At 50.5% G+C, this 6,000-nt stretch overlaps 1 protein-coding gene across 3 annotated transcripts in view; it reads right to left on the minus strand.

Annotated features, from left to right (window-relative positions):
* HDLBP (high density lipoprotein binding protein) overlaps positions 1–6,000 on the minus strand; it is an 87,561-nt gene that overhangs the window by 40,245 nt on the left and 41,316 nt on the right. The window contains exon 1 of one of the 3 annotated variants that reach the window (XM_019629573.1): positions 1,798–1,896. The exons of 1 other annotated variant lie outside the window; for it this stretch is intronic. The gene's annotated coding sequence lies outside the window, so the exon portion shown is untranslated. Of the gene's footprint in view, positions 1–735; positions 923–1,797; positions 1,897–6,000 lie in introns of those variants that run through there. One more of the 3 variants, XM_019629601.1, reaches the window with a different exon arrangement.

The raw sequence follows: 6,000 nt of genomic DNA on the forward strand, positions 1-6,000 counted from the left end.
GTGCAGCTGTCAGAATACTCTGCCTTACTTTGTGCCAAAACCAACAACTTCTCTCCCCGTTCTGGCCACAGAGCACAAGTCTGCTCTTCCCTACAACACCCCTTTAGATGCGTGAAGAAGCCCTTTCTCCTTCTTCCTTCAGTTATTCCCAAGATGGCCCCCGTCCTTTCATCCTTCTCGGTGCTCCCAACTATTCTCCCTGCACAAAACACTCAGGCCCACCCAACAGAGATCTCAAATTATTCTCAACCTGGACTTTTATTGTTTCTCAGAGGGGGAATGTCCATATCTCAAACAATAAGTATGTAGCAAACGGAACTAGGAAAGGAGGGTAGAGAGAAGCCAAGGTTCTTCTCTCTCAGCCCAGGGTCCCGTCAAGCAGCGACTCCCCATGGGAGAAACATGAAGTCACCCTACACGAGGATTACATCTGAAACTCGGTCCTAATCAGAGACTTTAAATGAAGAATTGTACTTTTTTCCTCTGAAACAACAAGTGTAAGATGATTCCCTTGTGATGTTTTGCCAATTACAAATGCAAAAGAAAAAGTCTTTGCAAAGAGGACTCTTGAGTAATAAGACCAGAGAGAATTTTATCTCCCCTAACTAACCAGAACCGGGGCGCGTTTCATACTAGACAGGCCAGGGTATGGAAACTACAAAACACCTCCAGCTGAAATCCAGGCCCTCTCCTCTCTTCTTCAAAATTAAACTTATTTTTATCCCCACAGCAAACCTGCAAGGGAAGTTTTTTTCAAAGTACTTCTCAGGACCCAAAAGCCAAACTTGAGTATGAAAACGTAAAATCTCGATGGGCTGAGAGATCACAGAACTTCAGTCTCAGAAAGGCCATCCGGCAGCACCAGGACTCGCACGAGGACTTGCGAGTGGCCACCAGGAGGAGGGCATGTGTGCGTTTCGCCAAGTTCTGGAAGTCGGCACCATCCTGCAGGAGGAACTTTCGCAGATGCCACCTCAGCACGGCCCTCCCACAGGCCACGCGAGCCCGCGGGCGGGGACAGGCTTAAAGGGGCAGGAGCGCGCTCGGCCTCCCCGCCTTTCCTCCAAATTCGGTATTTTTCCGTAATGGATTTTTCGTGGGGACCCTGGGGCACGTCCCAGTTGCGCTCCGGCCGGAGGAGGGCGGCAGGCCCAGCACGGACCACGCTGGCGGGCGGGCGGCAGGTGGAGGTGCGCCGGCCTACCAGGCCCCTCCCGCCGTCCGGGCTCCTCTGCGGGACGACATCCGCGACTCTCCCTCCAAGCTGGGGGAGGGGCGCTCCTCGTAGGGGGAAGGGGGCAAAGCCTGGCCGCCCACGTCACCGACCTGGGCCCAGGTCAGCCGCTCCTCCCCCCGCGCAGGGACTGGTTGGGCAGGGGGGTTGAAAGGGAATGCGAGTCTGCGCCCCCACCCTCGCTGTAGCCCAAGGGGCCGGCGCGGAGTAGGCAGGCGCAGGACTCGGGAAAAGTTTCTCACTCTTCCCGTGCCAGCGCCGCGGCCCATGCGCAGTGGTGACACGTAGCCGGGCCCCCCCACCCCCAACCCGGCCAGGCCGGCCCGGGGACCTAGGGACACCCATGGCCTGGGCGGGGAGGAGGGGGACCGGCTGGCTGGCCGGGGTGGGGGGATGGAGGGCGACCCCGGCCCCTCCCCCGCCCGGCCTGCGCTCCACGTCGGCAGCCCGGCCCCGGCCCCGCCCCCAGCGCCCCAACTTCCCCGGGTATCACCCTCCTCCTCCTCCTGCCGCTCTGGGCCCGCGACCCCGGCCCGCAGTGGCTGGTTCGCTCGCTCACTCACTGTGTGGTGCGCTCGCCGCCCGCCCGCCACCCGCGGGAGAAGCCGGCTGCTCCGGGGTTCCCTGCGCTCGCTCCGAGGCCGGCGCACGGGCCCCCGCGACTATATAGGGCGGCGGCTCCAATCCCGCCGAGACACGTCAGACAGCGGCGCCCCGCCCCGCGCCGCCCCGGGGTCCCCGCCCCCGCCCGCGCTCAGGTCAAGGCGCACACGGAGTCCTGCCCAACTCCAGAAAGCAGGGGAGAGCCCCGCACGCGCCGGCAAAAGAAGGGGGCAGGAAGAACTGCCGCTTTCGAAGCGGAGGTCACTAATATCACTCCCTCCCACCCAAAAGAGAAACAGGAAGCCTCGAGGGACAACACAAAGGAAATTAACTGCTGCCCCAACCACTTCCAACTCTCAGTAGCTGGACAACAGGCTGGCTTTAGCCTGACAAGCCTCCTCGGGGAACGACCCAGCCGCCCAGGTCTGGAGCACAGATCTGCACTCCCTCACTCCCCGGGGTCTGCTCCTCTCCTGCTGTAAAACAGGCCCACTCTGTTCCTTGGCTCCCAATTTAATCCTTCAAAAAGTGCAACTCCCTTTCTTTAAAGAGTGCACGTAAGAATGGGTGTGCCCACTACGTGCCGTGCCCTAGAAAAACACGCGAGTGAACAGAACAGAATCTGCACCCTCAGGGGGCTTCTACCCTAGTGAGTGAGAGGGACAAGTCAGGTCTGCGTTCACCACGCAGGAAGCGCTAACTGCCGTCTCTCTTTTATCAAGGGTACTGTCTAGGGCAGTCTGTAGAGACACCTGCCTGCAGCTGTAATGAGGGGGGCTGTGAGGTGAACACCGCAGAGTACGGGAGTGTACCATGGGTACCTGAGGACACGAACCTCCCACAGAGAGCCAGACACAGGCATGGTGGGAACACAGAGGTCAGGTTAGACGTGCCAGGGCTTGGCTGGCACAGCCTGAAGCCATCATATGGGCATCACTCAGGATCATGGGAAGCTGGGGGGAGCTTCCGGCAGCAGAAGGCACAGCCAGGTGTACTCTTAGTGGAACACTGTCAGTCTATAGAGGATGGGGGCTGGCGGGGAGGCTACTGCGGTTGTTCAGTCTAAAGATGACAATGGCTTTCCATCATGGTTGACAATGGCTGATGAACTACGTGGCCAGACTTGGAAGGTAGCATCAAGGAGCTCACGATTAACTGGACGCAGGTATGACAGGAAGTCAAGGGTGGCGTGGAGGTTCTAGCTGCCCTCAGGGAGAAGGGGGACTGAAGGAACTAGGCCATCAGTAAGGGGAGTGTGATATAAAAACTCAGGATTTCACGCTGGGGATGTGCCATGGGAGATGCCCACTGGACAGCAAGTGGGGATGTCAGGTAGGCAAGCTGAAGGCTGGGAGAAGCCCAGCACGGCGGGCAGGAATGCCACGGCCCCTCATGACATCGCCGTGGGAGAGAGACCATAGATGGCAGTGGCCTAGGTCACTGGGTAGGGACATCGGCGGGGCCTCCTCTTTAGACTGGGAAGAGCCTCTTTAAGCACCAGGAACTCTTCAGCACCCCTTCCTGTGTTCTCACTGCTGTTGTAGGTAGTCTTTCCACTGGGGTTACCCAACCAGCAACTCAGACAAGTGTGGTCTGTCATTTTTTTTTGAGGGCTCAGCACTGCTGAGAGGGAGATGAGGGAGGAGGAAGAAGGGGGGGGGGTCTGGGAACAGCAGGTCCACCATCAAAGAACTTCCGATGAAACTTGAAGTTGCCACAGGCAGAACCTCACACAGCACCTAATGCACAGGAGGCCTTAAGAGACTTGGTTAAAGAACATATAATCAACAAAATGTATTATAAAATCAAATGTTACACTTGTGCTACAAACCCCCCAATGTGCTTCCATGCTGATAACTATGACCAGCTTTTCTTCCCAGCAAGCTTCAGTATAGTGCAACTACTGGTTTGTAGAAGCAAGTTCTGAGATATCTGGGTCCAGCCATACTCACACCAGATAATGTGCAAACCACGATGGCTGCCTCAAACGGTGACCATTAGCCTCTGACATTTGGGTTTTCGGCCCTCATGGGTACAGGGGAAAAGCTTTGGGCCTGCTCAAGGTAAAAGGTTAGAACAGATACCACCACAACCCCCACTTAAAGCCATGATCCCCAAAAAGACTAACACTCAACAGAAGGTAGCTGCCAGAGAACAAAAGAAGAAAGCCCACTGGCACAGACAGACTACAGGACGCTTTCTGATCAGCACATGCTGGGAGGTGGGAGGACCTTTTGTGCACGAGAAACCATGGACTAGTCAATGAAGTTTGGGGCTCAAATTCCTACAAGCCCATATGTCCAAGAACCCCTAGCTTAAACATAGAAATTAACAAAACAGAAAGCAATCCCACTCAGAAGGGAAGAAGCCTCACACCAGGTTGCAAAGGACATGGACAGACTACCCACGCTGCGCAGGCTGAAAGTTCAAACTTCAAAAACTAAGAAGACTGAAACAGGATTAGATTCAAGAACTTCAGGAACTTCAGATGACAGAACTATCAAATTGAGACTAAAAAAATCTTAAAGTGATTAGAGACATAAGACATAAAGGTGGCATTAAAAAAAAAATCAAGAGATGGAACAAATGAAACAGGCTAAGAAGCACAGATAAGAGGATTAGGAAGTTCAAATGTCTGTCTAACAGGAGTTCCAAAAGAAGAAAATACAAAGAACAGAGAATTACTGAAGAAAATTCTAGAATGTAGAGATATAACATTCCTCTCCCTTCCCAAAAAGTGACAGGTGGCTAGCAGCATAATTTAAACAAATCCACACCAAAAACACACTATAGTGAAACCTCAGAATGCCAAAGACAAGAGTAGACTACTTAAAAGCAGCTGGGGAAAAGAGACAGGTTACCTAGAGAAGCACCGTGAGAGGAGGTCAGACCACTTACCAAGCACAGTGCCCACCTACCAGAAGATGGAAATATACCACCTGTAAATTATGCTGAAGGAAGTAACTGGCAACTTGGAGTTCTTTCCTTCATTTAAGAACCAGAATGAAATAGATACATTCAAACAAAGATAAAGCAATTACTACTATCAATGGATAAGTGCTGAAATAATACTAAAGGGTATATTTCAGCAAAAAGAAAATGAAAGCCAGAAAGAACACTGACAAATAAACAAACCAGTAACTAAAGTGAAACATACATTGATCATATACTAATAATAACAATAAAATCTGGAGAGAGTTAAAATATAAGGTAGAATTAAGATTCTAGGCAGCAATAAAATATAAGGTGGGGGGAAACTGAAGTTGGAATATTTTAAGATCGGTATATTATTTGGGGAGAGGTTAAAATATTCATTTTAGCCCTTGTTAAATGAATGATAAAAATTTAAAGATAATCTAGTAAAAACAAACAGTTTTAAACTTTCGAACCCAAACCCAAACTCATTCAAATGAAAGTTACTGGCAATGCTCTATCTTAGATTAGGTGTTAGGCTCAGAGGTATTCACTACAATATCTGTTATTACTTACCGGTCATGTTATTTTGTATTACTAATTACTAAATAAAGAGAGGAAAAAAGAAAAGAGGAAGCAATATAAGTAAAAGAGAAGCAATTTAAATGCCAATTTAAAACACAAAAATGATGGAAAACATGAATCCAAATGTGGCAACAATCTAATATTAACACACTGAACTGGCCAGTTATAAAACCCAACTATAAGCTATTGAAGAGTCCTAACTCAGGAGGACACAGAAGTAGAAAGTAAAGAGATGGAAGAAGTATTCCAGGTAAATACTAACTATAGAGAGTGGGCTACTCTAGCATTTGCAGATAAAATAGACTGTAGGATAAGAAGCATTATTAAGAACAAAGAAGGTCAAGAATAAAAAATTCAATGAACTCTATGTGAGTATCTAATAACATAGCTACAAAATACATAAGATAAAAACCGAAGGTTACTAGATATTGATATATCCAAGATTACAGGGGAAGATTGACTCAACTCTTGGTAACAGATTATGGAGATTAAAAATGGGGCCGGCCGAGTGACGCATTGGTTAAGAGCTGGCTTGGGACGCCAGAGGGCCCTGGTTCGGATCCCACATATGCCAGAGGGCCCTGGTTCGGATCCCACATATGAGGGTAAGTGACACTGCCCTCTACAGCTAAGATGCTGAACAACAGCTCAACCTGGAGCTGGGC

The sequence above is a fragment of the Hipposideros armiger genome, unplaced genomic scaffold (genome assembly GCF_001890085.2).
Source record: "Hipposideros armiger isolate ML-2016 unplaced genomic scaffold, ASM189008v1 scaffold_17, whole genome shotgun sequence".
Lineage (NCBI taxonomy): Eukaryota > Metazoa > Chordata > Mammalia > Chiroptera > Hipposideridae > Hipposideros > Hipposideros armiger.